The following is a 16,011-nucleotide window of genomic DNA, read 5'->3' as shown; positions in this document are numbered from 1 at the left end:
AAGAATGACTGCATGTGATCTTGATGCTAAAAACGAGAAAGTCACTGAGAAATAGGTAAGGACCCTTCTTGCCACCTCTACTCTCATCTGTGTTGCTGTGCCCCACAGTTCAACCCACAGGTGCAATGGGGGAAATTTTCCATCTCTGCCTCTGAGCAAGGAAGCTGCAAAATCAACCAGCATTTAGGTTAGAGAGCAGGACAGCTGGGAGGAGGGCGATTAAGCAACAGAAGATAAGCAACACTGTGACTGTACAAATGGGAGCAATTAATTCATTTAGGGACACTTTGCAACACCAATGGGGAAATACGGCTTTCTTTCTTTTTTTTTCATTTCTTTTTTAAAATCTAACTAGATTTTATCCAAAAGAAATATAAAGTTATGTTAAAAAAAAAAATCAAGACAGAATTTCCTATACATACACAAGAGAGATGAGAACCTTTGATCAGCAATCCTTAGCAGCTAAAGACTAAGGTTTGCCAAGGTTTGTTTGAAGAGCTTGAGTTCAATTTTACTATTCCACTTAAGACTTTGGTTAAAAATCACAGAGTTAAAAGAAATTTTAAGGAAGGCTTCAGATTATTAAATTAAAAAACAACAAAGAAATCCAGCAATGTCAACATTTACAAACGTGTACCAGAATGAGCATAAGCTCACTGAGACCTCATTTCTCTACAGCTCTAAATTTCAGTGCGATGACGGACGTGGTAAAACGCTCTTCATCCCCAGTGACATTGGCAAGCTACATGAAAAAGATTCAGTTATGTCAGAGCTACACAACGGCCCGAATCTTATCTCACACGAAGCCAGCAAGGATGCTCTTGATTTTATGATTTAAAGAGAAACTTTTCTGAAGAAAAACACTCGCGCACCCAGAAATGCAAAAACAAGCCGTACCAAAAATAAGACATTCGTCTGTTCGCTTCTCGGCAAGAAGCTGAGAGAACATATGACAAGTGACAGATCTCTGTCCTGCTCCTCAAAGCACTGGAAGAAGGCACGGCAGCGCCGAGCATCGTGCAGAGGACTGGGGAAGAGGACATGTTCCAAGGGATCTGCTCACTCTCAATAACATGCACCTCGATATGCCTTGTGGTAACCAGCAGTGATAAGCTACATGGTAACCCCACTCCACATCTTCTATTTATACCAATAGTGCTGAAAACTACTAAAATCTCTTGTTCTTTCTCTTGCAAACAACATGATGCGAGGAACTCACGTTTTTCCAGTTTTCTAGTTCAGCATCCACATTACCACATGATCTCCTAGCATAAAATATTGACTTAGTCGCGTGGTCTGCTATGCACAACCCAACTGAGTAGCAGCAATATCCGTATTTTCAACCAAAGCATTGAAAGAAAACCTTTCCAGCAAAGTAATCATTATCCTCTTGATTTCACAATAATAACATACACGGAAGGCTACGGTTCTGTTGCATACTAATGTCTCATGCAGAACGTTTTCCTTCTGATTGCAGCGTGTTTATATTAGCAATCAGGAATCTTCTTATTAAGCATTAAAACCTGTGACCCAGCCGGACGTTTTGCCCCAGTAACAGCATTGGTTCCCTGACTAACAGACTCCTCTTCTTCCACCTCTCTCTCAAGCTGATTCAAGCAAGATTTGCTTCTCTCTGCCCCAATATTTGTCTTCTTCACTGCTTTTTACACCAAAAATCTTTTGCTTTTTATGCTACATGATTACGGATTTGTCACTGGAAATAAAAAAAGGGAAAGGAAAAAAAAAGGAAAAAAAAACAACAACAAAAACAATTCTGTCAAATGATAAATTTCTGTCTGCTTTCCATGTTCAATGTCACTCAAGGTTGCAAATATGTTTGCCTTTTGGATAGCAAGAAAAACGACAGAAAATTTCTGACATGTAACAAGTCTGCCAGGCTGGGGCTGACGAAAGTTCAGTGTTATCAGGACTATCAATCCATCTGTAATGACACGCTGTAGGCACTTCAGAAAAATAAATGTGATGCTTTCTACTGTGATTTTTCACATTTATTTATAGAGCCAATGTTGCAACACGAAAACATTATCCATGGGATGTGCTCTAGGTGAGCCTTCAATCCTGCAATGGGAAGTCTTAAAGAAAAAAGAAGTTCTGAAGAGCAAACATCTGGATGAACTCAACATTAACTTCATGCATGACATCTGTCACACGTGGAAAAGAAATCACGCCGTATCTGAAATCGCTGGCAATCATGGATGGAGACTGTAGGCATAACCCTACGTCCCACGCTCCCAACATGAGGCCTTACAGAACTGCTCTACGTACCAACGTATTTATTTGACCAAAAACTCAAATATTTAATACCTTCACAGTAGAGGAACGTGTCTGTTTGTCTTGAAATGGATCGCCTCTGCTCAAATAAATACACCTAGGAACCACATGCTGTACGGAGAAGAGCTGATCCCAACAGCCACCCGCATTCCTGCTGGATGCTACTGTCTCAAAATATCCCATAGCAGAGCAAACCAGAGACATGCCCAGCTCCGGGGAAAACGAACTTTCACCAAGGTTTTAGGTAAGCTGAGACGACTCAAGATTTCCTACAAATAAATACAAATTTTATTCCCAGGCAGGGAAAACCCTGCAAGCAGGGGCTGCTGCACTGCACCAGGAAATCAACGCGTTGAAACACCTTTTATTTTTGGCCATGATGTGTGTATTTCAATCTGTAGGACACACCAGCTGATCCATAGCCTAGGGGCGACAGTATTTGTAAGTACAGCATTTTACCTGTACAACAAGTTTACGGAATTTGTATTAATACAAAGATCCATTTTTTTTTTTTTAAGACAGAAAAGAGAATCTCACAACTGCAACCCACTGCGTGAAATGCTTTCCCTAAGGTCATCATATTTATCTGTCACAGAAGAGCAGCAACTGTATTTAATGCAAGCACATGCCAGCTTGCCATTTCAGTGACCACTCGTGCTCTGAACCATCAGCACACCGTAACTCAAGGGGCTGGGAACACATCACTGACGTGGAAGAAAATCTGCAAAACCTTTCCCATTGTTACTGCAACACCCCATGAGCAAAGCTCGCTGCCAAGGAAAGGGGAGGCTATTTTGATTCGTTTAAAGGTGTTTGGCTAGCACACCGTGCTTCAATGAGGGGCCAGAGAAACCACACCGTGTTTATTTAGGAGGAATAACACTTTGTCCCAGTTGCAACTTTCTCCTGAAGACTGGGATGAAGATGGTCACATCTGAGGAATTTAAATGTTAAGTAACTTTATCTAAGAAAGAAGGTTGATTACTTGCTGTCATAGGAACTGGCAGTGCCTATTGATTTTAATGGCAACTCAGACATGCAAATAATTCCTAACTGAGAAAACGTAACTTGAACACTTGCAGCATCAAACCCGAATGCTTTTCAGCACAAAACCCTCATAGTGCTTAGAATCAAACCCTAAGTATATCAACTGCAACTTAAATGCACCCATGAGTATCTACGAGTGCCTGGTACGTGAACAAAGGAGCACATTTGCATGCATTCTGCTGTTTGTTTCACAAGGAGGTGTAATAGGCGAGTCAAATTATAATGCACACTTGACAACTTTTCATTTATAGATCTAAATAATTCAAGTTTTGAAAGAACTGAAGATGCAGCGAATACGTAGCTCCCCGAGGCTTTAGACACTGTTTTTAAAGTTACAGCCCAGATGGTCTGCAACCAAAACCATATGTCTGAATAAATCCTGAAGCCTGGGAAAGTTGATTTGAACTTTAAAGGCCACTCTCTGCTATGACATCGTGCAGTTCACGTGGATATAGACGCACATGCATCGCAGCATCGTTACAGGCACAACGCTCACGCCCAGCTCCTGCATCTCTCTTTTTCTTCATTTCATGCAAGATCTATATAACAGTCGTCTTTGGACAGTAATTGTCTTGAAAACATAAATTACATCCATCACTTGCAGCGCAAACCATAAATTATCATCCGAATAGAAAACAAAGCTGCTCATTCTGATAGTCAGGCACGGTCCTACATGCGTATTGATTAAGCACTCTTAGTGCTTTATTAGGTTTTCTTCCTCCACAAAGTCAATAACCGGAGGAATATTTCTTCTTCTGCTGTTATGAAGAGCTGTAAATCTGAGCTGTTACTAACAAGCACCTGATTAGTGGAGCAAACCCCTCTGAGTTTGGCACAGACTTTCCTCGAGCCAGCTCCCAGAGATCACCCCTCATTGCTGTCTCATCCACCAGCAGCTGCTGCACCCGTGCTTCCACCAGTTACCACCTCCTTTTTTTTTTTAAAAAAAGATATCTTTTTTTTTTCCCTTTTTCAGAGAAAAATTACTGCTGCATGCATTCCTCTCCATCTCCTTGCCACGTTCTTATACGCAGAGAGCACCAACCATCCCATTTATCCGCTGTGCTCAGGGCCCACCTTTCCCCAGGGAGATGGAGCTCTTCAAGGGTTTGCTTGCCTTTTGTTACTGGATCATTAAAAAAACCTGATCTCAGGAAACCTTGATGCAAAACGAAACAAAAACCAAAAAAAATTAAACAAAACGTAACTCGCCAGTATTAATTTGCCCTTATTAAAATGACAGGCTGATGATTAAAAAGAACCAACAGATGCATCAGTGCTTTGCACTTGCACGCATCAGGAATAACTCCTTTAAAATCAGAATAGAACTTGGTAAAGGGGAAAAAAAAAAAAACAAAAAACAGGCTGAGTTTAAATAGCAAGTTAAAGAACAGCCTTAAAAAAGCAAAGGTACTGGCCAGGGCTGCTATGCTGGGCTCAACCTGGTGTTAATCTGGTGCAAGATCAGGAAATGCTCAGTGTATGCTTTGAGAAGGAGATAGCCTCGTCCCCCACCTGCTCTCAGGACTAAATCCTGTAAGCTGGCATTTAACAGCCCTCCCAAATCTTACTGCTTATCCTTCAAAACCACATACACAGCTGGTCTCCTTCAGTCTCTCTCCTTTTTTTTTTCCTTCTCATGTTCCTGAGCTTCAGTGCTATTTTGCAACAATAGCTCCCCAAACTGAACTATTGGGTGAAAAAATACAGCTTGGATTTTTTTTTTTATCCCACTTTGTGAAATCAACTTTAGCAGGACCAGCTGCTTTCTACAAGTTAACTGCAGGACCTACACCAAGTTTCCTTTTCTACACCAACAGGGATGACTACAATGAAAGGAAAAAAGCCTGTCACAGTACGATGAAATCCTGTAATAGTACTCATTTTTAACTTAAATTTCACACGCAAGGTATGAATAATGCAACAGAACATCCCAGAATATCTGAATTAAGCAACAACAGACTAACGACTGCTAATTGGATGTGATTGGAGATGATTGTGGAGCACGACTAGAGCTATGATTACAAACAGAGCATCCAGCCCAAACCACGAGTACCGCTGCTGCAATTAAAGATATTTTATCAAATTAGACAAGAGTTTGCCTTCACCTGCTACGACAGTTACGAGCAAAACATAAAAGAAAGCCTAATTTGCTGTAATGTAGCTTTTCTTACAACAGAGCTCCTCGGAAACGGATTTCTTTCTGCTCAGACTTTTCATGCCACAAAATGGAGCCTTTTTAGGAAGAACGCAGGACTCTGTGGTGACATCCTTAAAAGCCTCTGCTTTTGTCTGAAAACACGGTTGCGTTACAAATGCCTTCTCTTTGTGCTGTCTCTGACTTCCATTACCAACAAGCGGTGGCTACGTGCATGCAAACAGGAGGAAAGGCTCTGAACTTTGGAGGTTTGATTTCACGATGTAAGCTCTTCTCCGACTTGCAGGCAGGTAAACACTCTGCAAAGATCATTTCCAAAGCAGGTATTATTATTGGGACTTCAGGAGCCCTACCAACTCAAGTTCTGGCAGGAATTGAAGGCACAAGTTAGGCATTGGGTTCCAGCCAAGCCAAGCACGGGAACCTATTGGGGAGCTCACAAAGAGCACACTGAGCCTGGGACAGGCTGGCAGACTTCCACCCCCTTGTTTCGTGGGTAAGAAAATCAGGTTTTGGTCAAAAATGAAGGCTGAGATGTTCGCAGTATTTTCTATTTTTTTTTCCATTGAGCTCTCCGGCTCCCATCTTCTGTATCTCAAGAAAATTTACATGCAGAACTTACCCCCTCCTTCCCATTATCTCCCATAAAATGGATCATCAGAGTGCAATTGTATAGAAAAAGCAGATACGCTGGGTCATTGCTAAAAGCTTAGCATTTACATTTATTAATCTTAAGTGGTAAGAAGTAGTTAGTTTGATGTAAAAAAAAAAAAAAAAAGAGAAGAGAAGAGAAATCAAGGCTATGCAAAACCGTTGGGGTTCTCAGGCCATGATAGCTGGAGTGTGACAACCAACACGTATGTGCAAATAACCTGAAGGCAGCTACAGGTGAGCTAACGCCAACATCTGCAGGAACAAACACAGTCTCAGAGGTGAACAGCACCGACATCAAAGGAGCACGACAGGAATGTGAAGGCAGCTCATGCTCAACCTCTATTTTCAAGAGATTTAAGACGTCACCTCCTGCGAAGAGCACTGCGACAGTCGAGCATGCAAGTAACAAAAGCAGGGATAAAGAGAACACTGTACAGCAATTTCTGAAAGAAATAAATACTCTGCTTCCCAGGTAAAGGCTGTAACGATGGGTCAGGGCCAACCAGACCAGCAGTGGCACACACCAGGTGTTTAAATGCCTGCTATGCTGTTATTTTGGCATCCACACATGGCAGCAACTGGAGCTGGTGACAGCAGAGTGGGGTGAGCTGCAGGCAACAGGATGCTGGAGCAGTGAGCAGGGCCCTCTGAGAGCAGCCTCCTTGGAAATGGAATTCCAAATAATGTAAAGGAACCTCAAATCACAATCTTTTTCTTCTTGTTCCAGGAAAGGCAACAAAGAAAAATACTGCTATAAATGTAGAATGAAGTGTTTATTCCAGCTTTGAATCTCTCTTATTTTCCTGTGCTCCGAAACATAATGGATTGATAGAAGCAAGTGTACAGCTCCTTCTTTCCAACCCTACAAAATAATTGCAAATTCGGGTACTTTAGTTCACCTTGTGTGCATGTAGGGAAGGGGACAAAGGACAGGAAAAAGTGGCATCCAAAGACCTTTCCAGAAAATGTTTGGGACCATTTGTTTCTTCTAGCAAATGAAGGAACTCCTGGCAGCCAGAATAGTGTGCAAAGACATGGATGTAATTGAAGCATGGAACAGGTGTGTGCATTGCTTCTGGTTTAGAATTAGAACGATGACTGAGTTTTAACTGGAAAAGTGCTGTTTTCTTTTCTTCTCTTAATAGTTGTCCTTGCCAGTCAATGTCTATCACTGGTAGGACAGGCTCTGCTTATCACTGTGGATTAGATCAGGCAGCGATGAATGGCAACGCCTCTGCTTCTGAATTAAATATTTCTTTCTTCTTATTTCCTCCTGAATATTTCCTCTTGTCTTTGGTCTTTCATTATTAGGAGATTTTCCTAAAATTTCTCCGGGCAGAATTACTCGCTACCCTGTCAAATAAACTCTGCTAGCTCTAGTTGTAAAGCCATCTCACTTTGTTCTACTATGGAAAATAACTTTTCTGTAATTACTCTCCTGGGTGGCTGGAACACGACCATACAACCAGGTCACCCCTTTAATAATGAGCACAAATGAGAACTCTTCATTTGGTCTGCACAGAGGTATGCTGTTGCCACTTAGCTGTGCTCACTCACAGTGCCTTCTCATAACGGATCTGGCATGTCAAGGGCAAAAGAAACCATGGAAATAAAAACAAATGATTAAATCTTCATCAGTTTAATTTGTAAAGAAACCCCAGGGAAGTCATTATTCCCAGAGACCTCATTGCCTAATTTGTCTTCCGAATTCTTCTAACTTACTTGGCACAAGTGGGTGCTCATTAGCTGTTACTCAGTGCTCCTGCAGGGCAGGTTTCCTGAGAGCAGCATTGTGCAGCACCTTGATGGAAAGCCACCACTTCCTCGTTAGTTGCTAAACGGGGGGCTAAATATTCCAGAAAGATCCAGAATTGGCAGTGAGGTGAGCATCCTTGTGCTGAAAAGGAATCCCTGCTGATGAATTCAAGCAGGACACCTGAGCCTGGCAATGGGGTTATAACAAGCCTGAAAACGAGCCACGTCCAGACCACTATCCTGTTTTTTTCAGGGGTATAACAAAGGAAATTTACATTTGTGCTCTCACAAAAAGCATCAGTGGGATGGTGCACAGCACTTACAGCTTCACAAACACAGTTGGTCTTTTTGTGTGTGATCATTTTACACTTTAAAACACCCATTCCTCCACCCTTCTCCCTGCAAACAGCAGGCATGTTTGCACATTCCCGACTATTAAAAAGGGTTTACTGCTGTAAAATCTTAAATAGCAGCACAGAAACTGTAAAGTTATTGGTTTTAAGATAACCAGTTGTATTTTGTGAGCAGCAGTAAGGTCACGGTATTAAAGTTAATACTCTTAAGCAGAATATTTATTAGAAATAAATTTAATATTCTGGAGATTTATTATAGATGTCCAACAAATTAAAAACAGACATCAAAGGGCAACAACTACTTCAGGGTGGAAAAAATCAAAGCACGGCCATGCAGGCTGTGCAGAAATAAAGCCATTCATGCAGCATCTGTGTGCAGAGCATGCAGCTTGGGCAAAGAGAGGCGTATTCCAGAGCCATGTATTATTTGGAGGCCTAGTCCTGCTCTCGGAAGGGTGATGAAATAAATCAATAATATGTTTACCTTCATCTTTCACTCATTCTTAAGGACCACTCAGAGCTTCTGATTTATCCAAGCCAAATGCTGACAGCTCTCCAGCACGTGGAATAACAGTAGTGTGATGCACATCAGAAGAAACCAGCGCACAACAGCCTGCCCTGAGCCATCTACACACTGCATTGCATGCTCTTTAGACCCAAGACCTCTCTTGCTGCACGCATCCATTCCTCCTAAGTGTGAGCACCAGTGAATTTGAAATTTCACATTCCACATTTGCAACTTCACCCTGCAGCTCCAATCAAAAAATAAATTCCTCACATTCAAACCAGCCTAATTACGGTTTTTGCATGGCAAAGACAGCCAAAAATCATTCTGACTCACAGAAGGAAAGTGTGATATACGAGAAGAGCACATGTAGCATAACGTTATGGATGGTTCTGAAGATCAAGCTGGAAGCATAAGCTGCTCCTAACATCGTAGTGGTTGCCAGCAGTCACCACCGAATGTTGCCTGAGAGACTGCAGCGACTGTGTGTTCAAAGGCAAAGGCTCTGCTTTCTGAGGTATCATGCTCTGTTACTGTTGGTAATGGTGAATTTTTAACAGCTGGAGAACATTGCTGGGATGGCAGCTATCACATTCTTATCACAAGGGATGGATCCACTACACACGTCTCTACTTAAAAAAGCAACACATTGCCCCCAGATCCCGACAGCTGGCCATGGGGATTTCTGAAGTCAGAACTGATGCAGTACCCATCCAGTTGACTTACAATTACTGGGTACTGCACCTTTCTATGTACACTGTACTACCTCCTTGGCCCACTGGAAGCTTCAGTATTGCCCCATCCCATCTGAGGGCAGAGATGTGGAGCTCTCTCTCCAGTGTAGGAGACCAGCAAGTCCTCTGTTGCTAGCTCCCTGATTTGCAGCCCCTTCTCTTGACAACAGCGGGAATAACCTGAACTTAAAAATGGGACTTTGCCCCATTTTCTTTCACTTCCATCCTCCACGTTGTGTAGGCTCCCTGCAGCCGTACCAGTGATATTCCAGAAACCTGAATAAACCTACGTACTTCTCAAGAAGAACTTTGCAATGTTTCTGGATAAAAGACAACATCTGTGCAGGATCTAGCACGAAAACAAACTCTCAACTCTCAAAGGCTGAGCCCTTTTCAACCGGTAGCAGCTCCTTATATCTCTGAAATTCAGATTTTAAAGCAGCTCCTTTTCATTATTCTTTTTTTTGTTTTGTTTTGAAGGGTCATCTGCTGAAACCCCTCCTGTGCAAATCAGAAGGTTTTGGGGGGAGGATGGGCAGCTCTTCCTTTTCCTCTTTCTCTGCAGTCATACATTTCTGATTAAAAGTTACAGACTGGCCATCCAAAGTTTTGTGGGGTTTTCCTCTCAAATGCTAATGTATAACAATAAGAGGGGGGGAAAAGAATTATAAATTCTACCAAGGTCATTAATGTACAAAATGCAAATTGTCTCCCATTTGTCAAAGACCCTGGGGAAGTCTAGAGATAATTGAAATGATATATGAACAGAGGAGACTAACTGCTAATGGTCTGTATATCAATGAATCAATGTCATATTTATGAAGGGCTTTGGGAAATTATTTTAAATACTTCATCTATAGCTGAAGTTTAGCCTACTTTTTCTTTTTAATGCTGAAAAATGTATGATTAAGTTCAGTTTATAGTTACACTACTGTAAACCTGCAGTAATTTAGGCACAGTAGCAAGATATTGGAAAACTACTGAAGTTTGTGCCAGAAGTGACCAATCTCTTCAATTACCACGGATTTTGGGATAACTAAGAGCAGTACACATTTCAGAAAGAATCAAATACAGGACCAGCCCTCACTCTCATAGCATTCAGAATCATTTATTTTCCCGTGCTTCTCCATTCCTCCAGAATTCAAATAAATTGGAAAAACAGGGAATATACGAATTATTCTCCTGCTTCTCTGTCCTTCTCTTGAATTTTTAATTACTGAGGGAAATGTTAAGGGCAGGGACTATTTGCTGATGCATTTATGGCATACTGACCAAAGGGGAAGAGGGGAACAGGAGAAAGAAGTGTCTCCTTTGCAACCAAAAGCGAAGTGAATCTTGGAGGCAGTTTTGGAGTGGGGGCACAGAAAGCCAAGATGTTCTCTTCAAAGGAAGAAATAACACAAATGAGGGCATGGCTCTGCTCAGCCTTCTCCCACTTATGGAGAGGGGTTTGGTTTTTTTTCCCCTGCCTCTGTGCTTTTCTGCTTTCTTTCCCATACAACAAACAGGAAGATTTTGAAGGAAAGAAAACCAGCTCAACTCCAGGCTTTTCACCAAAAAAGCATTTTTCCAGCAGAAAACCCTGTAATATCCAATTTAAGCAGCAAACAGCACTATGTTGAAGCAGGTAGGCTCACTGCAGGATTACCTGAACAAGAGTCCCCTTCATCCCCTTCCTCACTGAATGAAATCACAAGAGGGAACAGGTAGAAGAGGGAAGTTTTCATGAACAGTGTAGGATTGGGAGAGATTTGTCTCATCCGAAAACAGTGCCACGATAGATCATCCTGCTGAAGTGTGCAACTAAGCTGGAAATTACACCTGGATTTCTTCAGAATTTGAGTAATATACATAGAATTGATTCTCTCGTGATATGAGGCTGTGGCACACAAGCAAATGAACATGGTTGCCAGCAAAGCACTGCTGTCAAGCAGCCTAAGGAGAGAGAACATGTGCACTGCGAGTACAAAGCTCACACTCAGTTTTTTAGTCATTACAACAAAAAACGTACAAAAAGAATTGGTAAGTTCCACTGAGGCAATGAGAGAACAGGGAAGAATTCCCAAGGGTTGGAACTGGTCCTCATGATTACAGAATAGCACTGGGGAGATGATGGTGAGCCAGGCCCTTGGGGTACCCTGAAGGAAAACTGATCAATACACAAGATGAATGCAAAAAGGACCCCGCAAATCCATCTGTTGAGAACCAGCACTGAGCATACTCTTCTAATAAAGCCTTCTGAACAAACACTCCAGGGGTTAACATTACTGGGTAGAAAAAAAATTCTCAGTACCTATTTTCTGAAAGAAAGAAGAAAAAGATGTAGCTAACAGCACAAATGAAACAGGGCATCTCACAAATCATGAGACATCCTTGCTGGTTTGGATTTTTGGTTTGGTTGGAACATCTGAAAGTACATAAAAATATCTGCTTCTACCTGCCTTTTCTCCCTTGTCACCACTCTTCTTAAATCTTCTTTTCTCTGTCAGTCTTCCTTAGCATGAGCTCAAATTAACCACTCTAAAAACAGTCATATAGCATCTCGCCTTAGTTAAATGAAGACATATTTTTCTCCTTTCACCTGTCTTTATGCATTTACCGATGAGCAAACAAGAAGAAAAAGGCCTGCACGAAGGGGAAAAGCTCCAACAAAGAATTAAAGCTGAGTTTCTAGAGAGATCTCCGACTTCCCCACAAGGTGGGTACCCCATTTTCCCTCTGGGCGCCTCAGTGCCGCTGCTTTCCATCCACAGCTTCAAGGAGTCACCAAGGGAGGGACAAACCACCTTGTATGGATTTTCAGGGAACATCAGTTCTCCATCTCTGTGGGCTCTGGTGCTACGCAATCACAGAAGACACTCCCTAACCCACAGGTGTACCACGAGGCTCAATTAATTGCTCCCTGTGAAGTGCTGCCTTGTCCCTTCCATTGTTGTGGTAGCTCACTAAGCAGCCAATTAATAAAACATTGCATTCCTTCATTTCTTGAAGAATATTTGTTCCGCCAGATTCTCATTTGCTGAATGAGTGAAATATGAATAAGATAATTTACAAGAGATAATGACACAGTACATGTTAACTGATCGTTATTCTGTATGAGAAGACAACTATTTGCTGGGAACACAATTTGTACACAGCTTTTCAGGCACATAATTACTTGCAGTGTTTCAGCAGGCTTCTGATTCTATTTTTTGCCATTTTATACGCGTGTCTCTCAGAAACTCTTAAGTGAAAGCTGGTTACCTGCCACTGGCTGCCCAGTGCATCCATGGAAGGAAGGAGGAGCGCATCTCTCTTGTGAGAAGTTTTGATTTGTGGCCGAAATTCCCCTCTTGAGTCATGCTTCTTCTGCTAAGGAAGTCTTGCTGAAACCTTGAGATAAATTTGCCTCTATGTAAAGTTTTTCTCCAATCACATCTTTCATTTTCTTTCTTCTTATTCCATTAAAATTTTGAGTTATATACACAAACTGTTCATTACAAACACTCATTCTGGAAATACTGCAAACCCAGAAGATGTCACAGTCATTTCTTCTACAGCTTTTCTTTTTGTAGGTGACATTCATATTGCAGAATAATTTAGACAGTAATTTAATCACAGGGTTTAGAGGTCCAGCAAATGTTACATTTACATAATGTCAGTCTTTCAGCAGATAATTTGGTCCTTTGCATGTGTTAAAAGACGACACGGCTTGTTAAGATCTTGTTAGTATGTTTAACCCAGCAGATGAATGGCTGGTTTGTTAATCTGCCATATATTTCTAATTTTCCCAAGAATGATTAGAAAATTCTATTTAGAGTGAATTCATGAGCTCTTTCATTCCATCAGAGCGACAAATCAAAGAGATTATTAAATGTTAGGGTCTAGAAATCTCCATAAAACGGTCACAAGTCTTTGCTACATAGTACATGGCAAAATGTCCCTTATATAAATATTACAATAGTTTTTATTTTACTTTTGTTTAAGTACATTTGACCTGAGGCATTAAAGTGTGCCACAAACCTTTTTTTTAATTATTTTCATAAGAAAGTATGGTTATTCTATTGTTTGAAAGTCTTTTGTTTGTTTGCTTTGTTTTCCTTGTCAAATACTGTTAAAGAGAGGGAAATAGAAGAAAAATCATTTCGTTTTAGTACGGTAATTCTGCATACGCAACAGATTAAACAAAAGCTGGTAAATTGTTGTTAGTCAAAGAGAAATAGCATGTCTGTACAAGTGATTTTCAAAAAGTACTACTGTGTGTTCAGATTCAGAAGAGCAATATCCTAGTCAGACAGCATCTCCGGAGCCTTAACAGCAAATACCTGTAGCTAGTACTGCTTGGGGCTTTTCGTTGGTTTATTTTTGTTTGTTTTCAAGTTTCCCATTGTATCCTTGCTACTTATGTTAAATGAAATCTCCCTTTTAATTGAAACATGTACAAGACCAGGATTTGTAGTAGAAAAACTACTGTGTTATTCGGCCAGCCCATGCCACTGGAGGATGTTCCTATTTTCTACTGCCTCCCTTGTCTGGCTTTAAATGTACTGTAGCTGACCACAGACAAAATCAATAAGCCAGAAATTACACCTGCAGCTGATAGCACGTTTGGTCGTTTACTTGTATCTTGGAGCAATTTCACCACCCTTTAAAACAGAAACGTGTTTACCTAGAGGACAATTTCATACAGTCTGCTATCAATGAAGTATATAATGGTCATCCAGAGCAAGGGATTGAAAGAAACAGCAGAACTGAATAGAACAATGCAAGAAGGGAGTCCCTCGTTATTCTCCTTAATCCACTCAACTGGCAATTGTTTACTAGTCCAGCTTTTACCCTGCAGAGGAATATTCGCTTTCTCTCCTGGCATAAGATTTTGAAATGACCATATTTCATTTCTTCAACAATTTTATTTCTTCTCATCATACACTTACAAAAGTACCATACAAATATGGAGGAAGTGGCAGTATCATCTCCTTACAGCATTTTGGAGATACGGCCCTAGCCCTTACTGCATGACAGGTAAGAGACCTAATCTGACTTGTGATGCAATGGATAGTATGAAGGAGGGGAGTGTACAGCTGTTTTCCAATAGTAATTATGAGAATAGTGCTTAAATTTTTTCAAGTCACTGTTTTGCAATCTGTTTCCCTTAGGAATTATTTTCATTTAATACAGCAACTGAATGGATTTTTCAATTCATTATTTGTTTTTATAATTAAATCCAAACAGCATTTCTGTTATGGTAAATTTGGCCTCAAAACTCAAGGAAAGTAAGGAAACCCTGTCCCTTCAAGACGTAAGACAATTGTGCATCATCTTAGCAAACCAAATGGGAATTGGCTTTACTTCCAGGAACAGCATGAAGACAAAGATTTAAAACCATCAGAATTAACTAACAGACTTAATTACCACTGTGGTTAAGAAAAGGATTATTTTTTACTAACGCCTAAACATTCCAAGTTTCACATTTAGAATTAAGGCACAGCATCAACGGGCAATAAATTGCCCTGATAAATTTGTCATCCAAGTGATACAATTCTAGGCTCATGACAGTTCCTTTGCACATTCCTCAGCCTAGTTTCTATCACGGCACTAAGCTTGGATGATCCAACACCATGTATTTCCTTGGTTTCTAAGTCCTTAGACAGTCTAAGCAAATAGGCAAACAATGAAAGGCCAGATTTTCTTCAGTTGGAAGGTGCCAACTAGTTGACCCCTCTGTCAAACAGACTGGCAAAGAAATTCTGACTTGTGGGTCTGTACAAGGAACAAGTTGAAGATGTCTATAATGCTAAAGTTGTCCAAAAGTTAAGGTGCATCTCAGTATACTATGAGTTATTTAACTGCAAAATCCTTTAAGATCTTGACACCAACCAAATGATTAAATTTAGAGTTGAAAAGAACTAGATGTTTTCCTAATGAAATAACGTGAAGTGCCAGATACTGTCACATACTGGTCTATTTTCATCTCCAACATATTTTTGTCGTTCTTCTCCCTGCAGTTCCTGGTATTTACCAATAAGAAACAAATCTTATCCACTTGATAAATTCATAAGAAAAAAAAAACGGTTTACAAGATCAAAACCAAACCAGACCCTCATACAAGGAAAGCAGTGAAAAGCCACAGAGCTTACCCCAAAGCGATCTCATCAACATTTCTTTACTTATGAACAATAATCAGAAAAAAGAACCAGCTCTGTGAGGAATGGGCGCCACATCTATTTAATATTAAAGCTATTATAAGCATATCAGTGGCTTTTTAATTCTTCTATTTCATACCTGTATCACCGTAAAAATCTATTCCTGAAATCCTTATTCTCATCCAATCACTGGCAAATATGTTCCTTCCCCGAAGAAAGATAAAAGTTGTGATTTTACTGCAAATGAAATAAGAACCAATTCAGAAACCCTTAATGTTTCTGAACCAGTATGTCTCGGGGAATTGCTCAAGTTTCAAATATCTTTTTAAGATGGGCAGCAGCAAGTACATCCTTTGCTGACAGCCATCAATGAGCTTAATTCAAAATAAAA

The 16,011-nt window shown here is 40.6% G+C and overlaps 1 protein-coding gene across 8 annotated transcripts in view; it reads right to left on the bottom strand.

Annotated features, from left to right (window-relative positions):
- Positions 1-16,011, bottom strand: part of LOC110398154 (multiple epidermal growth factor-like domains protein 6) — a 189,206-nt gene that overhangs the window by 74,767 nt on the left and 98,428 nt on the right. The window lies entirely within an intron of this gene.

The sequence above is a fragment of the Numida meleagris genome, chromosome 4, assembly GCF_002078875.1.
Source record: "Numida meleagris isolate 19003 breed g44 Domestic line chromosome 4, NumMel1.0, whole genome shotgun sequence".
NCBI classification, from domain to species: domain Eukaryota; kingdom Metazoa; phylum Chordata; class Aves; order Galliformes; family Numididae; genus Numida; species Numida meleagris.
This window is presented reverse-complemented; position numbering and strand designations above follow the sequence as displayed.